Below are 20200 nucleotides of genomic sequence, written 5' to 3'. Positions count from 1 at the left end.
ATCATACAGCACCTGAAGTAACAAACGCATCTCGAGCCCCATTGTGCACTCCATTATTCATGCAAACTCAGTGCCTCGCTCTTTACTACTGTGTACCAATCTTGTCGTCCAACTGCAAAACACTGGGCCACAACAAGTTTCCGCGTCTCCATTGCACTGCGCATACTACGAAACGCTCCCCAAACTTGGCACTCACCCTCGCAGCCGACTTTTCCGACTTTCCACGACGCTCACGCTAGTGACAGCATTATTTATAGTTCGACGTCGCGCCAAAGCGAATGAGCACATTTCGCCTACGGCTTAGGCCGCCCTCCTAGTGTGGCTGCTCGGTGTCTGCAGGCAGCGAGGGTCTGCAAGCTTCCTGTGTTCGCACCTATGTCACCTGTGCTTGCTTGTCAGAGACAGACTATCGCAAAACATACAACTCACTCCATGAATTGATTGCTACGGCATCCTTTATCAGCAGTCACAACTAGCAACACCAGTAGCAGCTGACTGCACGCAAAGAATAGGAATGTGCAGTGGGATTTACGTGAACTCAGCGCAAGGCAGATCTTTCCGACATAGGCTTCAGAATCTTACGGGAACACTTGTACTGTTTCTAAATTAAGTGTAGGCGTGGGAGGAGTGTGCTTCCTGCGCACTAATAACAGCACGCTTGTCAATTGTGGATGCTAATCATTCGCTTGTATCTTCCTAGACACATCTGCTGGTTTTGAATTATTCCACTTGCATGGCAAAGTGCGCATGTAGATGTGTTAAAAATTCTGGAGGCACTGGGTATTGATCCCAGTACCTCTCGCATACTAAGCGAGCGCTCTACCATTTGAGCTACGCCCGCTCCCCCGAAGACTAATGATGCTACATATAGCCATATAGACGACACAGACCCTTGCACTCCCATTATTCAGCAGACAAACACTACTCTCTATGTATCCGTTAGGGTGTCTTTCAGGTTTCGTGCATTCTGTATCGAATCGTAGTTGGCCACAATGAAAGTGGCACGTATAACGTCGAAAATAGAATTCGGACACCGCTCTGAGTAAGACCAACGTGTTTTCCACCCTCTAGACTTCAATGAGGTTAAGCCGCGATACCTAAGACAGATCTGCACTCGATGACACCTCGATAACAGCCGGTCCCCACACTTACATCTTGCTCTCCTTACGTCAGTATACATCATATCAGTCTGTGACGCTGGCTTTGCAACATCTTGCGTGCCTTTAGGTTCGCCGCGACCAACACTTACCATGCACTGACCACAAAAAATGGAGGCGTCGCGGCTTGAACCCTGGACCTTTCACATGCCAAGCGAACGCTCTACCAACTGAGCTACGCCCCATGCACGAGCAAACGGCGCTATTCCCCATTCTTTGCGACTCAGATGCGCACGGACACGATGGTTGTTGGTTTGTAGCGGTGAAGGGAGCAGAGTACAAAGGCGCGGACCCGTTCATATACACAAAAGTTCCAAGTAGTTTCGATGCTCTGGTATTACAAATGCAAATTCCGTCTGTTTTTAACGTCTTAAATTGAAAGAGCCGTCACAAATTGCTCCGTTTTCACTCCTTGTCGACAATCATACAGCACCTGAGGTAACAAACACATCTCGAGCCCCATTGTGCACTCCATTATTCATGCCAACTCAGTGCCTCGCTCTTTACTACTGTGTACCAATCTTGTCGTCCAACTGCAAAACACTGGGCCACAACAAGTTTCCGCGTCTCCATTGCACTGCGCATACTACGAAACGCTCCCCAAACTTGGCACTCACCCTCGCAGCCGACTTTTCCGACTTTCCACGACGCTCACGCTAGTGACAGCATTATTTATAGTTCGACGTCGCGCCAAAGCGAATGAGCACATTTCGCCTACGTCTTAGGCCGCCCTCCTAGTGTGGCTGCTCGGTGTCTGCAGGCAGCGAGGGTCTGCAAGCTTCCTGTGTTCGCACCTATGTCACCTGTGCTTGCTTGTCAGAGACAGACTATCGCAAAACATACAAATCACTCCATGAATTGATTGCTACGGCATCTGTTATCAGCAGTCACAACTAGCAACACCAGTAGCAGCTGACTGCACGCAAAGAATAGGAATGTGCAGTGGGATTTACGTGAACTCAGCGCAAGGCAGATCTTTCCGACATAGGCTTGAGAATCTTACGGGAACACTTGTACTGTTTCTAAATTAAGTGTAGGCGTGGGAGGAGTGTGCTTCCTGCGCACTAATAACAGCACGCTTGTCAATTGTGGATGCTAATCATTCGCTTGTATCTTCCTAGACACATCTGCTGGTTGTGAATTATTCCACTTGCATGGCAAGGTGCGCATGTAGGTGTGTTAAAAATTCTAGAGGCACTGGGTATTGATCCCAGTACCTCTCGCATACTAAGCGAGCGCTCTACCATTTGAGCTACGCCCGCCCCCCCGAAGACTAATGGTGCTACATACAGTCATATAGACGACTCAGACCCTTGCACTCCCATTATTCAGCAGACAAACACTACTCTCTATGTATCCGTTAGGGTGTCTTTCAGGTTTCGTGCATTCTGTATCGAATCGTAGTTGGCCACAATGAAAGTGGCACGTATAACGTCGAAAATAGAATTCGGACACCGCTCTGAGTAAGACCAACGTGTTGTCCACCCTCTAGACTTCAATGAGGTTAAGCCGCGATACCTAAGACAGATCTGCACTCGATGACACCTCGATAACAGCCGGTCCCCACACTTACATCTTGCTCTCCTTACGTCAGTATACATCATATCAGTCTGTGACGCTGGCTTTGCAACATCTTGCGTGCCTTTAGGTTTGCCGCGACCAACACTTACCATGCACTGACCACAAAAAATGGAGGCGCCGCGGCTTGAACCCTGGACCTTTCACATGCCAAGCGAACGCTCTACCAACTGAGCTACGCCCCATGCACGAGCAAACGGCGCTATTCCCCATTCTTTGCGACTCAGATGCGCACGGACACGGTGGTTGTTGGTTTGTAGCGGTGAAGGGAGCAGAGTACAAAGGCGCGGATCCGTTCATATACACAAAAGTTCCAAGTAGTTTCGATGCTCTGGTATTACAAATGCAAATTCCGTCTGTTTTTAACGTCTTAAATTGAAAGAGCCGTCACAAATTGCTCCGTTTTCACTCCTTGTCGACAATCATACAGCACCTGAGGTAACAAACGCATCTCGAGCCCCATTGTGCACTCCATTATTCATGCCAACTCAGTGCCTCGCTATTTACTACTGTGTACCAATCTTGTCGTCCAACTGCAAAACACTGGGCCACAACAAGTTTCCGCGTCTCCATTGCACTGCGCATACTACGAAACGCTCCCCAAACTTGGCACTCACCCTCGCAGCCGACTTTTCCGACTTTCCACGACGCTCACGCTAGTGACAGCTTTATTTATAGTTCGACGTCGCGCCAAAGCGAATGAGCACATTTCGCCTACGGCTTAGGCCGCCCTCCTAGTGTGGCTGCTCGGTGTCTGCAGGCAGCGAGGGTCTGCAAGCTTCCTGTGTTCGCACCTATGTCACCTGTGCTTGCTTGTCAGAGACAGACTATCGCAAAACATACAACTCACTCCATGAATTGATTGCTACGGCATCTGTTATCAGCAGTCACAATTAGCAACACCAGTAGCAGCTGACTGCACGCAAAGAATAGGAATGTGCAGTGGGATTTACGTGAACTCAGCGCAAGGCAGATCTTTCCGACATAGGCTTGAGAATCTTACGAGAACACTTGTACTGTTTCTAAATTAAGTGTAGGCGTGAGAGGAGGGTGCTTCCTGCGCACTAATAACAGCACGCTTGTCAATTGTGGATGCTAATCATTCGCTTGTATCTTCCTAGACACATCTGCTGGTTGTGAATTATTCCACTTGCGTGGCAAGGTGCGCATGTAGGTGTGGTAAAGATTCTGGAGGCACTGGGTATTGATCCCAGTACCTCTCGCATACTAAGCGAGCGCTCTACCATTTGAGCTACGCCCGCCCCCCCGAAGACTAATGGTGCTACATACAGCCATATAGACGACACAGACCCTTGCACTCCCATTATTGAGCAGACAAACACTACTCTCTATGTATCCGTTAGGGTGTCTTTCAGGTTTCGTGCATTCTGTATCGAATCGTAGTTGGCCACAATGAAAGTGGCACGTATAACGTCGAAAATAGAATTCGGACACCGCTCTGAGTAAGACCAACGTGTTGTCCACCCTCTAGACTTCAATGAGGTTAAGCCGCGATACCTAAGACAGATCTGCACTCGATGATACCTCGATAACAGCCGGTCCCCACACTTACATCTTGCTCTCCTTACGTCAGTATACATCATATCAGTCTGTGACGCTGGCTTTGCAACATCTTGCGTGCCTTTAGGTTCGCCGCGACCAACACTTACCATGCACTGACCACAAAATATGGAGGCGCCGCGGCTTGAACCCTGGACCTTTCACATGCCCAGCGAACGCTCTACCAACTGAGCTACGCCCCATGCACGAGCAAACGGCGCTATTCCCCATTCTTTGCGACTCAGATGCGCACAGACACGATGGTTGGTTGGTTTGTAGCGGTGAAGGGAGCAGAGTACAAAGGCGCGGACCCGTTCATATACACAAAAGTTCCAAGTAGTTTCGATGCTCTGGTATTACAAATGCAAATTCCGTCTGTTTTTAACGTCTTAAATTGAAAGAGCCGTCACAAATTGCTCCGTTTTCACTCCTTGTCGACAATCATACAGCACCTGAAGTAACAAACGCATCTCGAGCCCCATTGTGCACTCCATTATTCATGCAAACTCAGTGCCTCGCTCTTTACTACTGTGTACCAATCTTGTCGTCCAACTGCAAAACACTGGGCCACAACAAGTTTCCGCGTCTCCATTGCACTGCGCATACTACGAAACGCTCCCCAAACTTGGCACTCACCCTCGCAGCCGACTTTTCCGACTTTCCACGACGCTCACGCTAGTGACAGCATTATTTATAGTTCGACGTCGCGCCAAAGCGAATGAGCACATTTCGCCTACGGCTTAGGCCGCCCTCCTAGTGTGGCTGCTCGGTGTCTGCAGGCAGCGAGGGTCTGCAAGCTTCCTGTGTTCGCACCTATGTCACCTGTGCTTGCTTGTCAGAGACAGACTATCGCAAAACATACAACTCACTCCATGAATTGATTGCTACGGCATCTGTTATCAGCAGTCACAACTAGCAACACCAGTAGCAGCTGACTGCACACAAAGAATAGGAATGTGCAGTGGGATTTACGTGAACTCAGCGCAAGGCAGATCTTTCCGACATAGGCTTGAGAATCTTACGGGAACACTTGTACTGTTTCTAAATTAAGTGTAGGCGTGGGAGGAGGGTGCTTCCTGCGCACTAATAACAGCACGCTTGTCAATTTTGGCTGCTAATCATTCGATTGTATCTTCCTAGACACATCTGCTGGTTGTGAATTATTCCACTTGCATATCAAGGTGCGCATGTAGGTGTGTTAAAAATTCTGGAGGCACTGGGTATTGATCCCAGTACCTCTCGCATACTAAGCCATCTGAGCTACGCCCGCCCCCCCGAAGACTAATGGTGCTACATACAGCCACATAGACGACACAGACCCTTGCACTCCCATTATTCAGCAGACAAACACTACTCTCTATGTATCTGTTAGGGTGTCTTTCAGGTTTCGTGCATTCTGTATCGAATCGTAGTTGGCCACAATGAAAGTGGCACGTATAACGTCGAAAATAGAATTCGGACACCGCTCTGAGTAAGACCAACGTGTTGTCCACCCTCTAGACTTCAATGAGGTTAAGCCGCGATACCTAAGACAGATCTGCACTCGATGACACCTCGATAACAGCCGGTCCCCACACTTACATCTTGCTCTCCTTACGTCAGTATACATCATATCAGTCTGTGACGCTGGCTATGCAACATCTTGCTTGCCTTTAGGTTCGCCGCGATCAACACTTACCATGCACTGACCACAAAAAATGGAGGCGCCGCGGCTTGAACCCTGGACCTTTCACATGCCAAGCGAACGCTCTACCAACTGAGCTACGCCCCATGCACGAGCAAACTGCGCTATTCCCAATTCTTTGTGACTCAGATGCGCACGGACACGATGGTTGGTTTGTAGCGGTGAAGGGAGCAGAGTACAAAGGCGCGGACCCGTTCATATACACAAAAGTTCCAAGTAGTTTCGATGCTCTGGTATTACAAATGCAAATTCCGTCTGTTTTTAACGTCTTACATTGAAAGATCCGTCACAAATTGCTCCGTTTTCACTCCTTGTCGACAATCATACAGCACCTGAGGTAACAAACACATCTCGAGCCCCATTGTGCACTCCATTATTCATGCCAACTCAGTGCCTCGCTCTTTACTACTGTGTACGAATCTTGTCGTCCAACTGCAAAACACTGGGCCACAATAAGTTTCCGCGTCTCCATTGCACCGCGCATACTGCGAAACGCTCCCCAAACTTGGCACTCACCCACGCAGCCGACTTTTCCGACTTTCCACGACGCTCACGCAACGCTCATGCTAGTGACAGCATTATTTATAGTTCGACGTCGCGCCAAAGCGAATGAGCACATTTCGCCTACGGCTTAGGCCGCCCTCCTAGTGCGGCTGCTCGGTGTCTGCAGGCAGCGAGGGTCTGCAAGCTTCCTGTGTTCGCACCTATGTCACCTGTGCTTGCTTGTCAGAGACAGACTATCGCGAAACATACAACTCACTCCATGAATTGATTGCTACGGCATCTGTTATCAGCAGTCACAACTAGCAACACCAGTAGCAGCTGACTGCACGCAAAGAATAGGAATGTGCAGTGGGATTTACGTGAACTCACCGCAAGGCAGATCTTTCCGACATAGGCTTCAGAATCTTACGGGAACACTTGTACTGTTTCTAAATTAAGTGTAGGCGTGGGAAGATTGTGCTTCCTGCACACTAATAACAGCACGCTTGTCAATTGTGGATGCTAATCATTCGCTTGTATCTTCCTAGACACATCTGCTGGTTGTGAATTATTCCACTTGCATATCAAGGTGCGCATGTAGGTGTGTTAAAAATTCTGGAGGCACTGGGTATTGATCCCAGTACCTCTCGCATACTAAGCGAGCGCTCTACCATCTGAGCTACGCCCGACCCCCCGAAGACTAATGGTGCTACATACAGCCATATAGACGACACAGACCCTTGCACTCCCATTATTCAGCAGACAAACACTACTCTCTATGTATCCGTTAGGGTGTCTTTCAGGTTTCGTGCATTCTGTATCGAATCGTAGTTGGCCACAAAGAAAGTGGCACGTATAACGTCGAAAATAGAATTCGGACACCGCTCTGAGTAAGACCAACGTGTTGTCCACCCTCTAGACTTCAATGAGGTTAAGCCGCGATACCTAAGACAGATCTGCACTCGATGACACCTCGATAACAGCCGGTCCCCACACTTACATCTTGCTCTCCTTACGTCAGTATACATCATATCAGTCTGTGACGCTGGCTATGCATCATCTTGCTTGCCTTTAGGTTCGCCGCGACCAACACTGACCATGCACTGACCACAAAAAATGGAGGCGCCGCGGCTTGAACCCTGGACCTTTCACATGCCAAGCGAACGCTCTACCAACTGAGCTACGCCCCATGCACCAGCAAACTGCGCTATTCCCCATTCTTTGCGACTCAGATGCGCACGGACACGATGGTTGGTTGGTTTGTAGCGGTGAAGGGAGCAGAGTACAAAGGCGCGGACCCGTTCATATACACAAAAGTTCCAAGTAGTTTCGATGCTCTGGTATTACAAATGCAAATTCCGTCTGTTTTTAACGTCTTAAATTGAAAGAGCCGTCACAAATTGCTCCGTTTTCACTCCTTGACGACAATCATACAGCACCTGAGGTAACAAACACATCTCGAGCCCCATTGTGCACTCCATTATTCATGCCAACTCAGTGCCTCGCTCTTTACTACTGTGTACCAATCTTGTCGTCCAACTGCAAAACACTGGGCCACAATAAGTTTCCGCGTCTCCATTGCACCGCGCATACTGCGAAACGCTCCCCAAACTTGGCACTCACCCTCGCAGCCGACTTTTCCGACTTTCCACGACGCTCACGCTAGTGACAGCATTATGTATAGTTCGACGTCGCGCCAAAGCGAATGAGCACATTTCGCCTACGGCTTAGGCCGCCCTCCTAGTGTGGTTGCTCGGTGTCTGCAGGCAGCGAGGGTCTGCAAGCTTCCTGTGTTCGCACCTATGTCACCTGTGCTTGCTTGTCAGAGACAGACTATCGCAAAACATACAACTCACTCCATGAATTGATTGCTACGGCATCTGTTATCAGCAGTCACAACTAGCAACACCAGTAGCAGCTGACTGCACGCAAAGAATAGGAATGTGCAGTGGGATTTACGTGAACTCAGCGCAAGGCAGATCTTTCCGACATAGGCTTGAGAATCTTACGGGAACACTTGTACTGTTTCTAAATTAAGTGTAGGCGTGGGAAGATTGTGCTTCCTGCGCACTAATAACAGCACGCTTGTCAATTGTGGCTGCTAATCATTCGCTTGTATCTTCCTAGACACATCTGCTGGTTGTGAATTATTCCACTTGCATGGCAAGGTGCGCATGTAGGTGTGTTAAAAATTCTGGAGGCACTGGGTATTGATCTCAGTACCTCACGCATACTTAGCGAGCGCTCTACCATCTGAGCTACGCCCGCCCCCCCGAAGACTAATGGTGCTACATACAGCCATATAGACGACACAGACCCTTGCACTCCCATTATTCAGCAGACAAACACTACTCTCTATGTATCCGTTAGGGTGTCTTTCAGGTTTCGTGCATTCTGTATCGAATCGTAGTTGGCCACAATGAAAGTGGCACGTATAACGTCGAAAATAGAATTCGGACACCGCTCTGAGTAAGACCAACGTGTTGTCCACCCTCTAGACTTCAATGAGGTTAAGCCGCAATACCTAAGACAGATCTGCACTCGATGACACCTCGATAACAGCCGGTCCCCACACTTACATCTTGCTCTCCTTACGTCAGTATACATCATATCAGTCTGTGACGCTGGCTTTGCAACATCTTGCGTGCCTTTAGGTTCGCCGCGACCAACACTTACCATGCACTGACCACAAAATATGGAGGCGCCGCGGCTTGAACCCTGGACCTTTCACATGCCCAGCGAACGCTCTACCAACTGAGCTACGCCCCATGCACGAGCAAACGGCGCTATTCCCCATTCTTTGCGACTCAGATGCGCACAGACACGATGGTTGGTTGGTTTGTAGCGGTGAAGGGAGCAGAGTACAAAGGCGCGGACCCGTTCATATACACAAAAGTTCCAAGTAGTTTCGATGCTCTGGTATTACAAATGCAAATTCCGTCTGTTTTTGACGTCTTAAATTGAAAGAGCCGTCACAAATTGCTCCGTTTTCACTCCTTGACGACAATCATACAGCACCTGAGGTAACAAACACATCTAGAGCCCCATTGTGCACTCCATTATTCATGCCAACTCAGTGCCTCGCTCTTTACTACTGTGTACCAATCTTGTCGTCCAACTGCAAAACACTGGGCCACAACAAGTTTCCGCGTCTCCATTGCACTGCGCATACTACCAAACGCTCCCCAAACTTGGCACTCACCCTCGCAGCCGACTTTTCCGACTTTCCACGACGCTCACGCTAGTGACAGCATTATTTATAGTTCGACGTCGCGCCAAAGCGAATGAGCACATTTCGCCTACGGCTTAGGCCGCCCTCCTAGTGTGGCTGCTCGGTGTCTGCAGGCAGCGAGGGTCTGCAAGCTTCCTGTGTTCGCACCTATGTCACCTGTGCTTGCTTGTCAGAGACAGACTATGGCAAAACATACAACTCACTCCATGAATTGATTGCTACGGCATCTGTTATCAGCAGTCACAACTAACAACACCAGTAGCAGCTGACTGCATGCAAAGAATAGGAATGTGCAGTGGGATTTACGTGAACTCAGCGCAAGGCATATCTTTCCGACATAGGCTTGAGAATCTTACGGGAACACTTGTACTGTTTCTAAATTAAGTGTAGATGTGGGAAGATTGTGCTTCCTGCGCACTAATAACAGCACGCTTGTCAATTGTGGCTGCTAATCATTCGCTTGTATCTTCCTAGACACATCTGCTGGTTGTGAATTATTCCACTTGCATATCAAGGTGCGCATGTAGGTGTGTTAAAAATTCTGGAGGCACTGGGTATTGATCCCAGTACCTCTCGCATACTAAGCGAGCGCTCTACCATCTGAGCTACGCCCGCCCCCCCCCCCCGAAGACTATTGGTGCTACATACAGCCATATAGACGACTCAGACCCTTGCACTCCCATTATTCAGCAGACAAACACTACTCTCTATGTATCCGTTAGGGTGTCTTTCAGGTTTCGTGCATTCTGTATCGAATCGTAGTTGGCCACAATGAAAGTGGCACGTATAACGTCGAAAATAGAATTCGGACACCGCTCTGAGTAAGACCAACGTGTTGTCCACCCTCTAGACTTCAATGAGGTTAAGCCGCGATACCTAAGACAGATCTGCACTCGATGACACCTCGATAACAGCCGGTCCCCACACTTACATCTTGCTCTCCTTACGTCAGTATACATCATATCAGTCTGTGACGCTGGCTTTGCAACATCTTGCGTGCCTTTAGGTTCGCCGCGATCAACACTTACCATGCACTGACCACAAAATATGGAGGCGCCGCGGCTTGAACCCTGGACCTTTCACATGCCAAGCGAACGCTCTACCAACTGAGCTACGCCCCAGGCACGAGCAAACTGCGCTATTCCCCATTCTTTGCGACTCAGATGCGCACGGACACGATGGTTGGTTGGTTTGTAGCGGTGAAGGGAGCAGAGTACAAAGGCGCGGACCCGTTCATATACACAAAAGTTCCAAGTAGTTTCGATGCTCTGGTATTGCAAATGCAAATTCCGTCTGTTTTTAACGTCTTAAATTGAAAGAGCCGTCACAAATTGCTCCGTTTTCACTCCTTGACGACAATCATACAGCACCTGAGGTAACAAACACATCTCGAGCCCCATTGTGCACTCCATTATTCATGCCAACTCAGTGCCTCGCTCTTTACTACTGTGTACCAATCTTGTCGTCCAACTGCAAAACACTGGGCCACAACAAGTTTCCGCGTCTCCATTGCACTGCGCATACTACGAAACGCTCCCCAAACTTGGCACTCACCCTCGCAGCCGACTTTTCCGACTTTCCACGACGCTCACGCTAGTGACAGCATTATTTATAGATCGACGTCGCGCCAAAGCGAATGAGCACATTTCGCCTACGGCTTAGGCCGCCCTCCTAGTGTGGCTGCTCGGTGTCTGCAGGCAGCGAGGGTCTGCAAGCTTCCTGTGTTCGCACCTATGTCACCTGTGCTTGCTTGTCAGAGACAGACTATGGCAAAACATACAACTCACTCCATGAATTGATTGCTACAGCATCTGTTATCAGCAGTCACAACTAACAACACCAGTAGCAGCTGACTGCATGCAAAGAATAGGACTGTGCAGTGGAATTTACGTGAACTCAGCGCAAGGCATATCTTTCCGACATAGGCTTGAGAATCTTACGGGAACACTTGTACTGTTTCTAAATTAAGTGTAGACGTGGGAAGATTGTGCTTCCTGCGCACTAATAACAGCACGCTTGTCAATTGTGGCTGCTAATCATTCGCTTGTATCTTCCTAGACACATCTGCTGGTTGTGAATTATTCCACTTGCATATCAAGGTGCGCATGTAGGTGTGTTAAAAATTCTGGAGGCACTGGGTATTGATCCCAGTACCTCTCGTATACTAAGCGAGCGCTCTACCATCTGAGCTACGCCCGCCCCCCCGAAGACTATTGGTGCTACATACAGCCATATACACGACACAGACCCTTGCACTCCCATTATTCAACAGACAAACACTACTCTCTATGTATCCGTTAGGGTGTCTTTCAGGTTTCGTGCATTCTGTATCGAATCGTAGTTGGCCACAATGAAAGTGGCACGTATAACGTCGAAAATAGAATTCGGACACCGCTCTGAGTAAGACCAACGTGTTGTCCACCCTCTAGACTTCAATGAGGTTAAGCCGCGATACCTAAGACAGATCTGCACTCGATGACACCTCGATAACAGCCGGTCCCCACACTTACATCTTGCTCTCCTTACGTCAGTATACATCATATCAGTCTGTGACGCTGGCTTTGCAACATCTTGCGTGCCTTTAGGTTCGCCGCGATCAACACTTACCATGCACTGACCACAAAATATGGAGGCGCCGCGGCTTGAACCCTGGACCTTTCACATGCCAAGCGAACGCTCTACCAACTGAGCTACGCCCCAGGCACGAGCAAACTGCGCTATTCCCCATTCTTTGCGACTCAGATGCGCACGGACACGATGGTTGGTTGGTTTGTAGCGGTGAAGGGAGCAGAGTACAAAGGCGCGGACCCGTTCATATACACAAAAGTTCCAAGTAGTTTCGTTGCTCTGGTATTACAAATGCAAATTCCGTCTGTTTTTAACGTCTTAAATTGAAAGAGCCGTCACAAATTGCTCCGTTTTCACTCCTTGACGACAATCATACAGCACCTGAGGTAACAAACACATCTAGAGCCCCATTGTGCACTCCATTATTCATGCCAACTCAGTGCCTCGCTCTTTACTACTGTGTACCAATCTTGTCGTCCAACTGCAAAACACTGGGCCACAACAAGTTTCCGCGTCTCCATTGCACTGCGCATACTACCAAACGCTCCCCAAACTTGGCACTCACCCTCGCAGCCGACTTTTCCGACTTTCCACGACGCTCACGCTAGTGACAGCATTATTTATAGTTCGACGTCGCGCCAAAGCGAATGAGCACATTTCGCCTACGGCTTAGGCCGCCCTCCTAGTGTGGCTGCTCGGTGTCTGCAGGCAGCGAGGGTCTGCAAGCTTCCTGTGTTCGCACCTATGTCACCTGTGCTTGCTTGTCAGAGACAGACTATGGCAAAACATACAACTCACTCCATGAATTGATTGCTACGGCATCTGTTATCAGCAGTCACAACTAACAACACCAGTAGCAGCTGACTGCATGCAAAGAATAGGAATGTGCAGTGGGATTTACGTGAACTCAGCGCAAGGCAGATCTTTCCGACATAGGCTTGAGAATCTTACGGGAACACTTGTACTGTTTCTAAATTAAGTGTAGACGTGGGAAGATTGTGCTTCCTGCGCACTAATAACAGCACGCTTGTCAATTGTGGCTGCTAATCATTCGCTTGTATCTTCCTAGACACATCTGCTGGTTGTGAATTATTCCACTTGCATATCAAGGTGCGCATGTAGGTGTGTTAAAAATTCTGGAGGCACTGGGTATTGATCCCAGTACCTCTCGCATACTAAGCGAGCGCTCTACCATCTGAGCTACGCCCGCCCCCCCCCCCCCCCCCCCCCGAAGACTATTGGTGCTACATACAGCCATATAGACGACTCAGACCCTTGCACTCCCATTATTCAACAGACAAACACTACTCTCTATGTATCCGTTAGGGTGTCTTTCAGGTTTCGTGCATTCTGTATCGAATCGTAGTTGGCCACAATGAAAGTGGCACGTATAACGTCGAAAATAGAATTCGGACACCGCTCTGAGTAAGACCAACGTGTTGTCCACCCTCTAGACTTCAATGAGGTTAAGCCGCGATACCTAAGACAGATCTGCACTCGATGACACCTCGATAACAGCCGGTCCCCACACTTACATCTTGCTCTCCTTACGTCAGTATACATCATATCAGTCTGTGACGCTGGCTTTGCAACATCTTGCGTGCCTTTAGGTTCGCCGCGATCAACACTTACCATGCACTGACCACAAAATATGGAGGCGCCGCGGCTTGAACCCTGGACCTTTCACATGCCAAGCGAACGCTCTACCAACTGAGCTACGCCCCAGGCACGAGCAAACTGCGCTATTCCCCATTCTTTGCGACTCAGATGCGCACGGACACGATGGTTGGTTGGTTTGTAGCGGTGAAGGGAGCAGAGTACAAAGGCGCGGACCCGTTCATATACACAAAAGTTCCAAGTAGTTTCGATGCTCTGGTATTACAAATGCAAATTCCGTCTGTTTTTAACGTCTTAAATTGAAAGAGCCGTCACAAATTGCTCCGTTTTCACTCCTTGACGACAATCATACAGCACCTGAGGTAACAAACACATCTAGAGCCCCATTGTGCACTCCATTATTCATGCCAACTCAGTGCCTCGCTCTTTACTACTGTGTACCAATCTTGTCGTCCAACTGCAAAACACTGGGCCACAACAAGTTTCCGCGTCTCCATTGCACTGCGCATACTACCAAACGCTCCCCAAACTTGGCACTCACCCTCGCAGCCGACTTTTCCGACTTTCCACGACGCTCACGCTAGTGACAGCATTATTTATAGTTCGACGTCGCGCCAAAGCGAATGAGCACATTTCGCCTACGGCTTAGGCCGCCCTCCTAGTGTGGCTGCTCGGTGTCTGCAGGCAGCGAGGGTCTGCAAGCTTCCTGTGTTCGCACCTATGTCACCTGTGCTTGCTTGTCAGAGACAGACTATGGCAAAACATACAACTCACTCCATGAATTGATTGCTACGGCATCTGTTATCAGCAGTCACAACTAACAACACCAGTAGCAGCTGACTGCATGCAAAGAATAGGAATGTGCAGTGGGATTTACGTGAACTCAGCGCAAGGCAGATCTTTCCGACATAGGCTTGAGAATCTTACGGGAACACTTGTACTGTTTCTAAATTAAGTGTAGACGTGGGAAGATTGTGCTTCCTGCGCACTAATAACAGCACGCTTGTCAATTGTGGCTGCTAATCATTCGCTTGTATCTTCCTAGACACATCTGCTGGTTGTGAATTATTCCACTTGCATATCAAGGTGCGCATGTAGGTGTGTTAAAAATTCTGGAGGCACTGGGTATTGATCCCAGTACCTCTCGCATACTAAGCGAGCGCTCTACCATCTGAGCTACGCCCCCCCCCCCCCCCCCCCCCCCGAAGACTATTGGTGCTACATACAGCCATATAGACGACACAGACCCTTGCACTCCCATTATTCAGCAGACAAACACTACTCTCTATGTATCCGTTAGGGTGTCTTTCAGGTTTCGTGCATTCTGTATCGAATCGTAGCTGGCCACAATGAAAGTGGCACGTATAACGTCGAAAATAGAATTCGGACACCGCTCTGAGTAAGACCAACGTGTTGTCCACCCTCTAGACTTCAATGAGGTTAAGCCGCGATACCTAAGACAGATCTGCACTCGATGACACCTCGATAACAGCCGGTCCCCACACTTACATCTTGCTCTCCTTACGTCAGTATACATCATATCAGTCTGTGACGCTGGCTTTGCAACATCTTGCGTGCCTTTAGGTTCGCCGCGATCAACACTTACCATGCACTGACCACAAAATATGGAGGCGCCGCGGCTTGAACCCTGGACCTTTCACATGCCAAGCGAACGCTCTACCAACTGAGCTACGCCCCAGGCACGAGCAAACTGCGCTATTCCCCATTCTTTGCGACTCAGATGCGCACGGACACGATGGTTGGTTGGTTTGTAGCGGTGAAGGGAGCAGAGTACAAAGGCGCGGACCCGTTCATATACACAAAAGTTCCAAGTAGTTTCGATGCTCTGGTATTACAAATGCAAATTCCGTCTGTTTTTAACGTCTTAAATTGAAAGAGCCGTCACAAATTGCTCCGTTTTCACTCCTTCACGACAATCATACAGCACCTGAGGTAACAAACACATCTCGAGCCCCATTGTGCACTCCATTATTCATGCCAACTCAGTGCCTCGCTCTTTACTACTGTGTACCAATCTTGTCGTCCAACTGCAAAACACTGGGCCACAACAAGTTTCCGCGTCTCCATTGCACTGCGCATACTACGAAACGCTCCCCAAACTTGGCACTCACCCTCGCAGCCGACTTTTCCGACTTTCCACGACGCTCACGCTAGTGACAGCATTATTTATAGTTCGACGTCGCGCCAAAGCGAATGAGCACATTTCGCCTACGGCTTAGGCCGCCCTCCTAGTGTGGCTGCTCGGTGTCTGCAGGCAGCGAGGGTCTGCAAGCTTCCTGTGTTCGCACCTATGTCACCTGTGCTTGCTTGTCAGAGACAGACTATGGCAAAACATACAACTCACTCCATGAATTGATTGCTACGGCATCTGTTATCAGCAGTCACAACTAACAACACCAGTAGCAGCTGACTGCATGCAAAGAATAGGACTGTGCAGTGGGATTTACGTGAACTCAGCGCAAGGCATATCTTTCCGACATAGGCTTGAGAATCTTACGGGAACACTTGTACTGTTTCTAAATTAAGTGTAGACGTGGGAAGATTGTGCTTCCTGCGCACTAATAACAGCACGCTTGTCAATTGTGGCTGCTAATCATTCGCTTGTATCTTCCTAGACACATCTGCTGGTTGTGAATTATTCCACTTGCATATCAAGGTGCGCATGTAGGTGTGTTAAAAATTCTGGAGGCACTGGGTATTGATCCCAGTACCTCTCGTATACTAAGCGAGCGCTCTACCATCTGAGCTACGCCCGCCCCCCCGAAGACTATTGGTGCTACATACAGCCATATACACGACACAGACCCTTGCACTCCCATTATTCAGCAGATAAACACTACTCTCTATGTATCCGTTAGGGTGTCTTTCAGGTTTCGTGCATTCTGTATCGAATCGTAGTAGGCCACAATGAAAGTGGCACGTATAACGTCGAAAATAGAATTCGGACACCGCTCTGAGTAAGACCAACGTGTTGTCCACCCTCTAGACTTCAATGAGGTTAAGCCGCGATACCTAAGACAGATCTGCACTCGATGACACCTCGATAACAGCCGGTCCCCACACTTACATCTTGCTCTCCTTACGTCAGTATACATCATATCAGTCTGTGACGCTGGCTTTGCAACATCTTGCGTGCCTTTAGGTTCGCCGCGATCAACACTTACCATGCACTGACCACAAAAAATGAAGGCGCCGCGGCTTGAACCCTGGACCTTTCACATGCCAAGCGAACGCTCTACCAACTGAGCTACGCCCCAGGCACGAGCAAACTGCGCTATTCCCCATTCTTTGCGACTCAGATGCGCACAGACACGATGGTTGGTTGGTTTGTAGCGGTGAAGGGAGCAGAGTACAAAGGCGCGGACCCGTTCATATACACAAAAGTTCCAAGTAGTTTCGATGCTCTGGTATTACAAATTCAAATTCCGTCTGTTTTTGACGTCTTAAATTGAAAGAGCCGTCACAAATTGCTCCGTTTTCACTCCTTGACGACAATCATACAGCACCTGAGGTAACAAACACATCTAGAGCCCCATTGTGCACTCCATTATTCATGCCAACTCAGTGCCTCGCTCTTTACTACTGTGTACCAATCTTGTCGTCCAACTGCAAAACACTGGGCCACAACAAGTTTCCGCGTCTCCATTGCACTGCGCATACTACGAAACGCTCCCCAAACTTGGCACTCACCCTCGCAGCCGACTTTTCCGACTTTCCACGACGCTCACGCTAGTGACAGCATTATTTATAGTTCGACGTCGCGCCAAAGCGAATGAGCACATTTCGCCTACGGCTTAGGCCGCCCTCCTAGTGTGGCTGCTCGGTGTCTGCAGGCAGCGAGGGTCTGCAAGCTTCCTGTGTTCGCACCTATGTCACCTGTGCTTGCTTGTCAGAGACAGACTATGGCAAAACATACAACTCACTCCATGAATTGATTGCTACGGCATCTGTTATCAGCAGTCACAACTAACAACACCAGTAGCAGCTGACTGCATGCAAAGAATAGGACTGTGCAGTGGGATTTACGTGAACTCAGCGCAAGGCATATCTTTCCGACATAGGCTTGAGAATCTTACGGGAACACTTGCACTGTTTCTAAATTAAGTGTAGACGTGGGAAGATTGTGCTTCCTGCGCACTAATAACAGCACGCTTGTCAATTGTGGCTGCTAATCATTCGCTTGTATCTTCCTAGACACATCTGCTGGTTGTGAATTATTCCACTTGCATATCAAGGTGCGCATGTAGGTGTGTTAAAAATTCTGGAGGCACTGGGTATTGATCCCAGTACCTCTCGTATACTAAGCGAGCGCTCTACCATCTGAGCTACGCGCGCCCCCCCCCCCCCCCCCCGAAGACTATTGGTGCTACATACAGCCATATACACGACACAGACCCTTGCACTCCCATTATTCAGCAGATAAACACTACTCTCTATGTATCCGTTAGGGTGTCTTTCAGGTTTCGTGCATTCTGTATCAAATCGTAGTAGGCCACAATGAAAGTGGCACGTATAACGTCGAAAATAGAATTCGGACACCGCTCTGAGTAAGACCAACGTGTTGTCCACCCTCTAGACTTCAATGAGGTTAAGCCGCGATACCTAAGACAGATCTGCACTCGATGACACCTCGATAACAGCCGGTCCCCACACTTACATCTTGCTCTCCTTACGTCAGTATACATCATATCAGTCTGTGACGCTGGCTTTGCAACATCTTGCGTGCCTTTAGGTTCGCCGCGATCAACACTTACCATGCACTGACCACAAAAAATGAAGGCGCCGCGGCTTGAACCCTGGACCTTTCACATGCCAAGCGAACGCTCTACCAACTGAGCTACGCCCCAGGCACGAGCAAACTGCGCTATTCCCCATTCTTTGCGACTCAGATGCGCACGGACACGATGGTTGGTTGGTTTGTAGCGGTGAAGGGAGCAGAGTACAAAGGCGCGGACCTGTTCATATACACAAAAGTTCCAAGTAGTTTCGATGCTCTGGTATTACAAATGCAAATTCCGTCTGTTTTTGACGTCTTAAATTGAAAGAGCCGTCACAAATTGCTCCGTTTTCACTCCTTGACGACAATCATACAGCACCTGAGGTAACAAACACATCTAGAGCCCCATTGTGCACTCCATTATTCATGCCAACTCAGTGCCTCGCTCTTTACTACTGTGTACCAATCTTGTCGTCCAACTGCAAAACACTGGGCCACAACAAGTTTCCGCGTCTCCATTGCACTGCGCATACTACGAAACGCTCCCCAAACTTGGCACTCACCCTCGCAGCCGACTTTTCCGACTTTCCACGACGCTCACGCTAGTGACAGCATTATTTATAGTTCGACGTCGCGCCAAAGCGAATGAGCACATTTCGCCTACGGCTTAGGCCGCCCTCCTAGTGTGGCTGCTCGGTGTCTGCAGGCAGCGAGGGTCTGCAAGCTTCCTGTGTTCGCACCTATGTCACCTGTGCTTGCTTGTCAGAGACAGACTATGGCAAAACATACAACTCACTCCATGAATTGATTGCTACGGCATCTGTTATCAGCAGTCACAACTAACAACACCAGTAGCAGCTGACTGCATGCAAAGAATAGGACTGTGCAGTCGGATTTACGTGAACTCAGCGCAAGGCATATCTTTCCGACATAGGCTTGAGAATCTTACGGGAACACTTGTACTGTTTCTAAATTAAGTGTAGACGTGGGAAGATTGTGCTTCCTGCGCACTAATAACAGCACGCTTGTCAATTGTGGCTGCTAATCATTCGCTTGTATCTTCCTAGACACATCTGCTGGTTGTGAATTATTCCACTTGCATATCAAGGTGCGCATGTAGGTGTGTTAAAAATTCTGGAGGCACTGGGTATTGATCCCAGTACCTCTCGTATACTAAGCGAGCGCTCTACCATCTGAGCTACGCCCGCCCCCCCGAAGACTATTGGTGCTACATACAGCCATATACACGACACAGACCCTTGCACTCCCATTATTCAGCAGATAAACACTACTCTCTATGTATCCGTTAGGGTGTCTTTCAGGTTTCGTGCATTCTGTATCGAATCGTAGTAGGCCACAATGAAAGTGGCACGTATAACGTCGAAAATAGAATTCGGACACCGCTCTGAGTAAGACCAACGTGTTGTCCACCCTCTAGACTTCAATGAGGTTAAGCCGCGATACCTAAGACAGATCTGCACTCGATGACACCTCGATAACAGCCGGTCCCCACACTTACATCTTGCTCTCCTTACGTCAGTATACATCATATCAGTCTGTGACGCTGGCTTTGCAACATCTTG

General features: G+C 48.9%; 1 non-coding gene across 1 annotated transcript; it reads right to left on the bottom strand.

Annotated features, from left to right (window-relative positions):
* Nucleotides 1-14992: 14992 nt before the first annotated feature.
* On the bottom strand, nt 14993-15065 carry Trnat-agu (transfer RNA threonine (anticodon AGU)). The gene has a single exon. It is a non-coding gene; the product is annotated as a tRNA-Thr (tRNA).
* Nucleotides 15066-20200: the final 5135 nt, after the last annotated feature.

The sequence above is a fragment of the Schistocerca gregaria genome, chromosome 10, assembly GCF_023897955.1.
Source record: "Schistocerca gregaria isolate iqSchGreg1 chromosome 10, iqSchGreg1.2, whole genome shotgun sequence".
Lineage (NCBI taxonomy): Eukaryota > Metazoa > Arthropoda > Insecta > Orthoptera > Acrididae > Schistocerca > Schistocerca gregaria.
The sequence above is the reverse complement of the archived record's forward strand: the minus strand, read 5'-3'. Positions and strand labels throughout refer to the sequence as shown.